The sequence below is a fragment of the Mercenaria mercenaria genome, unplaced genomic scaffold (genome assembly GCF_021730395.1).
Source record: "Mercenaria mercenaria strain notata unplaced genomic scaffold, MADL_Memer_1 contig_1282, whole genome shotgun sequence".
In the NCBI taxonomy this organism is placed as follows: Eukaryota; Metazoa; Mollusca; class Bivalvia; order Venerida; family Veneridae; genus Mercenaria; species Mercenaria mercenaria.
In genome coordinates, this window is record NW_026459262.1 from 3245 (window position 1) to 15610 (window position 12366).

A 12366-nucleotide genomic window follows, 5' to 3' on the forward strand; every position below is an offset into this window, starting at 1 on the left:
GAGTCGTTTTGTTAGGACACGTGATTGGCATGTCAAAAAACATGTTGTTCATAACAGATTCAAGAATTGATACTCTTGAAGTATAGATAGACTGTGTTTTGTATCAAAGCCTTGTTGATCTTTGACCTCCATCTGTGACCTTAACCTTTCAGCTAGGACTCTGGACACGTCATCTCATCATGGGGAATATTTGTGCTAAGTAATACTAAAATCCCTAAATGAATGACAGAGTTATGGACCGGAAACCGGTTTCGAAGCAGTAGGCGACTAATAACTGTTTTCTCTTTTACTTATGGCGTTTTCTAACTGGTTTGCACAGTCAAGGTAGTTATCTTTAAAATCGTGAAAATATAAAGAGTTGTCTGGGTTCTGGATATACAGAACAAAATACCTTAGAGCACGAAGCGCATCGGCAAGAGAAAATGTTTTTATTGCCTATGGAAAGAAAAGGAGGAGATCACAGACAATAAGCATAGGCACAGATAGACAGGTGGAATCAGGTACTGGAGGAAAGGGGCGCTAAAAGCTACAAAGCACGAGAAAGTAGCGAAAGCACTGTATGATAGGGAACGGCTCAAATACATAAATTTATAATTTTTTGCTTGATTAATGAGAAAATTTAATCATTATCTTGTTTGGTCCGATGTGAATATTGCCTATACTATGAAGTATTATCTAGTTTAGACTTTCAAAGAATTTGTGATATTATCGTTAATGTTTCGTACTCATTATTTTTCGTGCATGGTCGGTTTGAAGGGATACAAATTTCAGACAGCTAGCTGTACTATACAATAATTGCAGGCAGTAGGAAGTTGGCAGTAAAGTGGTATAGTTGTCAGCTTTTACAACAGTTAACTGCTACAACTGACGTATAAAATGTCAACAGGAATAATAAATCTGACAAGTATTAAAGCCTTTCGTTTGAATAATAGCTACGGACCAGCTTGTAGTTTGCACCAGAGTAGTAACAGCAGTTTAGTTTCTATTACTGTTTGGTTATAAAAGCAGTTAAAACATTATTTCTCCTATTGCTGTAGTAACACATCTCAAAGATAAGTCTTGTTGGAAATTAAAGCTAAGTTTTGCTTTTTATCCTGTTGATAACATGCATGAACTAGCTTGTTTGGAAAGTCCTTGTAAAGATAACTTGTTAAAACCTGGTTAAGAAGGCTGTATAAGGAAAGTATCTCGTTCACTTGAGAAAAAAAGCCAATTTCACCGGAAATATTGATGTCTTTCAGTGTATATTCAATAAGTTTCTTTCAGATATAGCATAACTGAGTAGCCTAGTTTTGGCGGAAATGATTGCCCTTGTTGGGGAAGAAAAATGCCTAGTTGGCTAAGGTGATTGTCCTAGTTGGGTGGGTATGATTGTCCTAGTTGTGCGGTGATGATTTTCCTTGTTTGGCGGATATGATTGTCCTAGTTGGGCGGAGATGATTGCCCTAGTCGGGCGAATATGATTGTCCTAGTTGGGCGGATATGATTGTCCTAGTTGGACGGAGATGATTGCCCTAGTTGGGCGGATATGGTTGCCCTAGCTGGGTGGATATGATTTTCCTAGTTGGGCGGATATGATTACCCTAGTTGGGTGAAGATGATTGGCCTAGTTTGGCGAAGATGATTACCCTAGTTTGGCGGATATGATTGCCCTAGTTTGGCTGAGAAGATTGCCCTAGTTTTGCGGATATGAAAGCCCTATTTGGGCGGATATGATTGTCCTAGTTGGGCGGATATGATTACCCCATTTGGGCGGATATGATTGTCCTAACTGAGCGAAGATGATTGCCCTAGTTGGGCGGATATGATTGCCCTAGTTTGGTGGATATGAATGTCCTAGTTGGGCAGATATGATTGCCCTAGTTAGGCGGAGATAATTACCCCAGTTTGGCTCAGATGATTGCCATTGCCTTAGTTTGGTGGATATGATTGCCCTAGTTGGGCGGAGATGATTGCCCTAGATGGGCGGATATGATTGCCATTAGTTTGTTTGAGATGTTTGCCCTAGTTGAGCGGAGATGATTGCCCTAGTCGGGCGGATATGATTGTCCTAGTTGGGCGGATATGATTGTCCTAGTTGGACGAAGATGTTTGCCCTAGTTGGGCGAATATGATTGCCCTAGCTGGGTGGATATGATTTTCCTAGTTGGGCGGATATGAATACCCTAGTTGGGGAAAGATGATTGTCATAGTTTGGCGGAGATAATTGCCCTAGTTGGGCGGATATGATTGCCCTAGTTTGGCTGAGAAGATTGCCCTAGTTTTGCGGATATGATAGCCCTGTATGGGCGGATATGATTGTCCTAGTTGGGTGGATTTGATTGCCCCATTTGGGCGGATATGATTGTCCTAACTGAGCGGAGATGATTGCCCTAGTTGGGCGGATATGATTGCCCTAGTTTGGTGGATATGAATGTCCCAGTTGGGCAGATATGATTGCCCTAGTTAGGCGGAGATAATTGCCCTAGTTGAGCGGATATAATGCCCTAGTTCGGCTGAAATGATTGCCTTAGTTTGGTGGATATGATTGCCCTAGTTGGGCGGAGATGATTGCCCTACATGGGCGGATATGATTGCCATTAGTTTGTTTGAGATGATTGCCCTAGTTGAGCGGAGATGATTGTCCCTGTCGGGCTGAGATGATTGCCCTAGTTTGGCTGAGATGTTTGCCCTAGTTTGGCTGAGATGATTGCCATAGTTGAAGGATATGATTGCCCTAGTTGGTAGATATGATTGTCCAGGTTCGGTGGAAATAATAGGTGGACCAAGATGGTTGCCCTAGTTGGGCGGAGATGATTGCCCTACATGGGCGGATATGAATGCCGTTAGTTTGTTTGAGATGATTGCCCTACTTGAGCGGAGATGATTGCCCTTGCGGGCTGAGATGATTGCCCTAGTTTGGCTGAGTAGTTTTCCCTAGTTTTGCTCAGATGATTGCCCTAGTTGAAGGATATGATTGCCCTAGTTGGTAGATATGATTGTTCAGGTTCGGTGGAAATAATAGGTGGACCAAGATGGTTACCCTGGTTGGGTGTTTTTATGCATAACTTTGTGTTTTGTTTTATACAGTCTTCGGCTCAAACTTTATTCAATTTTAATTTTGATTTTGTTTAATTTAATCAGTAACAGAGATGATAGTTTCTGTAGATTGTCAGGAAAAACATGAAGGATCACATGTGGAGTCAGTTTTGCACAGACGAAGAATTAGATGCGTGATAGAGGCCTTGGTACTGTTAGGCATGTCGGTATACATGGAAAAGGTTTTCGTATTATGTATCAACGTAGTATTTTGTGTTTATATTTCGACAATAATTGTTTGCTTTCATAAAGATTTAATTATTCTGCAGTTAATTTCAATTATCTATTTAATGAAAAGTATTTAATTTCAAATAAATGTTATGTTTTAATTCCGTTTATTCACCTTCTTTGTTTGCTGGATACGTACTGCCAAATAATGTCTTATTCCTATTTCTGTCTTTTGTTGTTTTTGTTATAGCAGATAAGATAATACTTGATTTACTCCCGACAATATATAGAGAGAGAGTGTAAATGAAATTATTATGGTAATGGATATAGCAATGCTAACGGGTACGAACAACCTTAAGTGTTTTTAAGCATATATCAGATATTGATATAGCTGCTTTTCTTCACTCGAGATTAATATTTGGTATTGGATATATGATTGTGTTGTTGTCAAATACACTCCTCCCATCCACCTAGATAAATATATATTATTGCGCAATGTCGTCTTCAGAATGCTGTAGCAGTTCAAGGAACTTAATTTATTTTGTTTTATAGATCATTGTCATTTCTATAGAGTCAACCGAGATGTGACGAGTTTAAGCAGTATATCACAAGAACATATTCATAATATTGTGTATACAGATTTTAATTGGTTAGTACATCGTTTCAGTGCCGAAAGTCCACTTGATGATGCCAAATTCACAATTCCAATGGACCATGAAGTTTAATTATCGAACGGAGTCTTTTGTTGTTTTTTGTTATAGCAGATAAGATAATAATTGATTTTCTCTCGATAACAGAGAGAGAGAGCAAATTTGGATGGTTATGGGTCCTAGGATAAATAATTCCATAATTTTCCTAATGTGCATTACTTTACAAGAGAGATATAATGACCCAGTATTGCTCACCTTAGTGTTTTGCTATATATATAACTTGACATGGCACAATTCCAAAGAGAAACTGTTCTATATAGCCAGATAGGTAACATGTGTAATTTGGTAAAATTGAGTGCCTATAGATTTTAGTAGACAGTCACCTATTGTCATACGGCGACTTTATAAGTTTGTGTCAACTCGATACATACACAATTACAGACTTAAATGACTACAAAACATTCTATACCTAAAGATGTAATTTCAAAGATAATATTCTATTTATTTTATTTTTATTAAATTTTTACTAAATTGTATTGAAAGTTTCTACAGCCTTGCATCACACTATAGATACTAGAAAAGAAACGCTTAATACATGGGCTAAGCATGGAAAACAATGATACTCTTTGTTAGATGTTACTCACCGGCTGAATACTACTGCAAAGATCTGTCATATCTCGCAACAGACCTTCTCTCTATCTGTGGGTATCTCCCTGCAGTGTTACACAGACACCAGGATGGACTTGGCATCCTCTGGCTCAGCTTCTTGCCCTGCTGTAGCTGCTGTCAGCTCGTCTGCCACATTTAGCAGCAAAGCAGACACCTCTTGTACAGCCTTTCGCAAATTTTGTTTTGCCCCTTCTTCTGTCAGGAGTCTATCATTTCGTATGAAGTAACATATCAAGCTAAGTATGTTTTGTAGGGCAGCAACATGACAAAGTCAGGGATCAGGAATGGGAGTATTGAGCCAGACTAAATTATTTAGAAAATTGATCAGATTGTATTGCATGACACTGGAGCCAGATTATTTATTTCAATTAACAACACCTAATCTAAACATTAAGGTATAAAAGGAACAAAATGACTTAAGAAGACAATAATATTTGTAACATGGTCTCTACTATGCCCCAACGATAATGTGATATTTACTAATATAACTATAATGAGATTTAAATCAAGCAAAGGGATTCAAGATTTTTATTACTTATGAAAATCCAAACATTTCTAGTTTCGTACCAGTTGAAACATTAGGTCAGAGGTAAAGCATACGGATAATGTTAACTGATTGTTTTGTCCGCGTTTGTTCAAAACTCAATAGTGCACTGCCATTTGCAATCCCGCTCGAAAGTAGTTGAGAAATATAGTCACATATACCAAATTATTCACTGGTCTAAGACAAAAACAGTATGTATGTATCTCTTCTGGGGACCGCGACTGGACCCGGAAATGACGTCATCAATATGGCGACCGATTACGAAAATAATATTGCTGAAAAATGTCTGAACAATTCAGTAAAATTGCTTATAATATTGGATATCATGCCATTAAACAAGCAATCGGACATTTCAAATGTTAATATTTGTACTTTCTCAGAAAAATATACATTTAATTTATTTTAACAGTTTAATTTGTACCCCACCCACTTAATTTACAATGCATTTTACACGTAGCTTCTACCTCTTGATATTAATTATTTTCAACTATTCGTATGGTGTTGAATTTGCAAAATAATTATTTCCGAAAGTTACAAGAAATATAACATACAAAAAGGGAATATAAGTTACCAATATCTGCTTAAAATAAGTACCTAGAAGGAAGGCATTTGTCGAAATTCCAGAACAAATAATGTCGGCACAAGCAGTTGTCTATGCTCTAATTATGAGATTATGTGCAAATTACATGCATTGTTTGGAATTTTATCTGGATCAGATTTAAGCATGACCAGGACAGTTATGCCAGTAGAAGTTAAACAGTTTTTTTGTTAACTTAAAGGAAGATTTGAATTCATGATAGTCTTCTTAATAACTCAAAATTACTGGTTAATTATATTCATTCAAACTTGACATCAACACCGAGAGTGTTATACTTAATTCGTCTTCAGCCCCGCGATAACAAAGCTATCTAGACACATTATTATTTATTACCCCTGCATTTAATACGTTCTGAGTATAACAGGGGCTTTCCGCAATTATGTTCAGCTAATAATAGAAGGAAGGGCATCAGGAGCAGGTGGGAATGTTGTCAAAACTGGAACAAAGCAGTCATTTCATTTTCTTTCTTTCATCATTTCTTTTCTGCAACTGAAAGTATTTCTTAACAGATCCGATGCGTGATATACTCTGATTCATGGTAATGCAACGTTCCAACAAAACAGCCTCTTTAAACCGTAACACTGCATCAATACATGTATAGTTTAGAACATGATAAATACATTGACAAAGTAAAAAATATAGACAGCAAGCTCAAAACGTAAAAATAAAGGAATGTAGTGTGACAACGCCTTGGAACGGTCAGTTGCAAAAACGCTGGTGTGTTTAAAACAGTAGTGTGGAAAATATGCTCACACTCTATATCCCCACCATATTCCAATGTTATAAAACAGTATATATAAAATTAAGCCTCCGACAGCTAATGTCTTATTCACGCAAGGGAAACTTAAGGCACGTTTGATGAAACACAAAAATGATGGGGTAAATAATTATATGAAAAACCTCTGACCTTTGCATTAAGGAGTTCATTTAATATTATCTTAAGCCGGTGCTTGTAGAGAGCGCTAGGGGTATTTCACTTTTTTAAACCTCTCATGAACAAACTCAGTCAAACGAAGTCTTCTGTTTTTTGTATTAGTTGAGTTCTGTACTTTCAAGGGTTAAACAAATCATTTACGCATGTTCTCCATGCCGTTGCAGAAAGCAGAGCAACAGCAGAACATTATTAAGGATCCGACGAATCAGGACAGCAGAAATATATCAAAGCAGCTCAGTATCAGTGGGCTTTAAGAACTACCTATCATAGCGTTGGCCACCTCTTTTGTTAGACACGATAAAAGGGAAAGTGTAGAATCCAGCTGACAAGGACTGAACACCAACATATACAATATATCTCCAAATAAGCGGGTCAGAACCGCATACAATAAAAGTATCATTTTACCAAATACATTTGGAAACATTTCCATTGAGTTTGATAAATAACTACTGTTTTGATGCACCTTGTAACAGAAGTGTTTTCAAATTGCTATTAAACTTTAAAAAAAAACACACAAAAGTCTGCACTACGATAGTGACATGTAATAGAATATTCTCGCAGTTGATAATAGCGGTAGTTCTGCAAAAGAATGTATTGATAACTTTCATTGAATTCTTGAAAGTCGCTCTTGCAAAGATGTATAGACGATTATATAAAGGTAAAGCTATTTATTTAATTTCGCATATAACGGAAAGACAACATGACCTTCTATTAAAGCTTTGTGCGACAAACCTGGGCTGATATATTTCAAAAGATTGTATGGGCAACATTCCCATCTAAATAGAGAAAAATCTCGAGTAAATCTGTGTACTTAAAACAATTTTAAATACGGAGATATGTCGATCCCAAGCAATGCAGTATTGTAGTATTTGAATTGTTAGATTCATTTAGCAAATGCGCCTCCCCGGCATGACTGTATATAACGTTTTCTAACTCATACTAAAACATCTGCGACAAGCTATGCCTAAGTAGTTCTCATGGAACACTAATTACCTCTCGAAAAACCGCAGTTTCTAACCGAACATCAATGCTGTTCAGTCAGAAAGAGGGTTTTACAAACTGCCTAAAATGTTCATATGGAAATATGTTTAGCAATGTTACAAGCAGAAAAGGTTTAACTGAAATTAAATTCACAAAACGTGCGTTTAATTAAAGCAGTTCCTTTGTCATTCATTAGGTTATTTGGTAAGTACTAAATAGGTATAAAGAGTAAAGAAAGCATATGAAACGACTAACAGCAAACCCTGTAATTGTTGTTGGATTTTACTATTTCTAGGATTTTGCAAGATTTTATACTGATTACGAATGTTTTTACCAGAGTTTGCATATACTTTGTCGCAATATATTTTCACGTAGGGTAAAAAAGCAGTTCGACATGAAGATATACGATTAAATAAATTAGTAGTGGTACATGTATACATAAGAGGTTAAATTACCTATGAAACGAGCTTAATGTGATTGTATATGCAATTAAGGAATCCAACATAATATTGCTGATCATCTATGCGAACTTTTGATATTCCTTTCGGAGATGTCTTTAATTCAGGTTTACGGGGAAGTATGTATTAATTGGATTTATCAGTTTTAATAGGAGAATCGAAACTATAACAATGTTTACATTTTTAAATTGTTTATGCATTAGAAAAAGCATTTTCAAGATTGCACCATGTAACAGACTTTTTCTATTCTATTTTGCGTTCTGACTACAGTGCAGGGGCATTAACCTGATCTGACACACTCACACAGATAGCAAGGGTATATAGATATATATAGTTATGCTATTTGACTATGGAAGTGATAGATAATCAGACTATTTCTATTTTGAATCGAACATACAGCGCCATTAAACAGAAATTGCTCACTTAATATCGTTATTTAGTCATTTTCGTCATTTTCTGACATTTATGGATACATTTTTATTTAAAGCATGATAAATTCCATCTTTTTTCATAAAAGTGTTTTATCAACTAGAATAAACATTACCTTCACCTTATATATCATTTTTACGGTTATAACATAGTTTTCAAAGACGTTGTTACCTGTAATTATTCAGCAGTCATACATGTTCTGCCTTTCTTATTTTCTCTTTAGTCGCTATATTTATGACGTCATGAAAAAAGATACATGGGAAATTACGATAACTCACGTCAATCTACAATGTGGTATAGGTCTCTATATTTCTCAATATTTTTCTCACGGCGGCCCATATCCCCACAAATCGCCATGTACTACAACGACGGCAGTAATTTTCCTTTTATTTTTCCATCAAAAATATTTCGATTCCTTTTTGTGTTCATTATTTTAACAACGGAAGAGATTTCTCCGAAGTCGATATGTTAGATGGGGAAAGTTTCGTTTCATATCAAAGATGATATTAGTTAAATGCATATACATGTACATAAACTAATAAACAGGAATAGAATAGTGAAAATATGTTATAAAAATACATATATGTTTGCGAGGTAATCTCGTCATCATGGGGGACACTGGCACCAGATTAGAATGAAAATGCCCCCGTACATGTTATATCCTACCCCTAGGTATAATATAAGAACCATGGTCATGAACGGGAAAATATACTAATCCATTTCAATCGCAATTTTCTCACCTAAAACGCGCAGTTCGGTAAAAGTGTACTATGGATATCGAAGAAGTGGTAATTTATCTTCCATTGTGTACCGGTCATATTTCTTATCAGAAGCATCGCGTAAACTTTGATGAATTTCCCTAGTGAAATTCCGGTCTAGATTACAAAACTATTCTGATTGGTTGATGTGAAAATGTATGTCAGTCGTCGTTTAACTACACGTGTACGCTAAAATGTGTATATGCAGCATAAATGTGCAATGTGAATCAAATAAACAGTGCAGATGTATACCGATTTATGACTTCAAATTCAAATTTATTTCTAGGATGAATTTCATTCATCATTTCGAGTTTTATTGTATAAGTGAGAATATTTTGCATTCTGTTTTTTCTTCTTCTTTTTTTTTTTTTTTTTTTGTTTGTTTACATTTCGCCTAACATGAGCACACTGCTGTGACCTCTAGACTGGATGTTCATTAGGGAAGTTCACGCAAGTTTTTTCTGTAACGTTGACGAAAGCATAAAATATTTGAAGTGTCTCTGCAATATGAAATATTGAGACAATGTGACTGGTGCACGATGGACGATAAATTACCGCTTGTTCAATATGCTTGGAATTCCGTTAGGGGGCGTCAGGGATGTAACCTCTCATGAAAAGGCTGAATCAAAAATGTCTGCATTTGTTTTACTTTGTTGCGTTTTATGCTTCCAAGGGATCTTTTCACAGAATTTATTTAATATAAATATCTTAAATATGCTTTTTAGAATGTAGATGAAAAGCGATATAGGTTATACTAATTTATTTTATGTCGATTGTGAAGCAAGTTCTACAATTTATATTAATCACTCTTTACACGAGGGTATGAGACACGAGAAGCCAGGTTCCCGTAAAATGCTGATCGCAAAGCAAGGGAGCTACGGGTACCATTTTTCACATCTTTGGTATGATGCGGCTGTACATCAAACCCACGAACTCCTGCACTCTAAGCGAACGCTCTACCTCTAGGCTATCGATATATTATAGATATGAAATTATGTTCATTAATCAAGTTGCTAACAAAAACAACATATGTGCTTTTCTCTTTCTCTCATCTTCAGAAAATGTCCTGTCAGCATCTAGCCTGTCTCCCCTCTGCGTTCTCTTTCCACGGGCTCTTCTTCGACCACGAATAGTCTGACTCCTGGACCCTCTTCCGGTCCGTCCTCTATCCCTGCCTGTACCTATTGTACATCCTGGTATGGGTTGTAATTAATGGTTGTACTCTAAATAGTAAGGATTCAACATAAGTGTACTGGATAATGTCCAAGTCTCAATGGGCTTGATATGCCCCCTCCAAGCTCACAAAATATAATCAATGATTTTTTATTAAGAATAGTGCGCTAGCCCTAGAGTATTTTCAACATACCTCGTAGAAAAATATACAAATAATAACGTATACATTTTGTATAAATAAGCATACAATATCACTCGAGATACGAATTAGTTTGGTGTTAATACAGATTATATTACAGTCAAATACCGTTACCTCGATATTCAAGGGGCTGTAAAAATTGCATCGACGTATCAGAAGTTCGACGTAACGATATCGACTATCTATGACTACTTTGTACTTGTGTCGGACGTCTGTATTGTCATTATATCCATGTTTTTTTTCAGAAGGTTTGAAAGGGGAAAGAAATAATATAAAACGTAAATACGATTTTAATTTTATTGACAAATAAAACATCTAAATTAAATATATACATACACTTTTTATTTTTTCAAAATATACATTTAAACATTAGCATTTTTATTCCTTCCCTAAACAAGTCTGAATGCAGCTGTAAAGTTCCTAGTTGAGTAGCTATTTTGACTGTGCTTCGATAGCGAAAATTTGCCAGTTAAATATGCATATTGTTACTCAATCCTAAATGGCAGATTTTTACTCCTTCAAACAGAAAATATTTCATCCAAATTAGTTGTTACATCGGAAAGCAGCTTTCCTGCTTGCACTGTATTTTATAAGAGTAATTATTGGGAATTAAATGCAAACTTCCTTACATTTAAATTGGATTAAAGATTAAATAACAAACAAAATAAACACACAAACTAACTTGAGTATGATTAATATATCGCCGGACAACAATAGGTTGATTTTTACATCTTACAAATAACATCGATATTTTTTGACAAGTGTGATATCGACGAAACCAGGGATAAAACCAGTACAGGTAAGTTGACGGGACTGAAAAATCTTATCGAGCTAAACAAAATATCGAGCTAAGCATATCGAGGTAATGATAAATAATTACATTAAAATGAATAAGGAAAAATCGGGACCGACTCAAACACATCGTGCTAACCGGAGTATCGAGCTAAACGATATCGAGGTAACGATATTCAACTGTATTTAAAACTTTCAAGGAGAAGAATTCTGTTAGACTATTAGTCTTTCATTCTTATCCTTTCCTGCTTATCTTATAAATAGTATGTATGCTTTTAATTTGTATATGTAATACTTGGAATAAAATATGTTTAAACTTTTTAGCAGCTGACAATGTTTATAGGCGGAGCTTTGAAAATCAAAGCATGCCCGCGCTCTAGAAGTAGACGGGGATACCGCTGTCGGCGTAACTTACACTTATGTCTTTTATACCGTTTCCTACTGAAATCAACAAATATCTGATTCTTTTGTAGAGTGTAGAGACTTTCCCCATCTTTTATAGGTAAACTTTCTTTTGCACAAAATTTTCCCAGCAAATATGATTGCCCACCTTTAAAGCATAGGTATGAAGTTAAAAAGCTTTGAAATACATACAAATGTCCGCACAAGCAGGCACGCACGCACGCACGCACGCGCCCGCGTGTGTGTAGTCATTTACATGTATTTCGAAGCTTTTTAACTTCGTACCTATGTTTTAAGGGCGGTATTTCATGGAGAAATTGTATGAACAAATTGCCTACAGAGGCAAAAAAAATAAGTAAAAGTGCTATCGGCTGGGGGTCTGTTTTATTGCTAGAAACTTGTAGAAAATTTTACAATTGCATTAATTTATTAATTTATCTATGATGTTTCCATCGAACGATTATTTTAAGTTGAACATTTATTCGAATATTAAAATGTCTTTTATTTCACTCTATCTGCAATCATTTAACGCG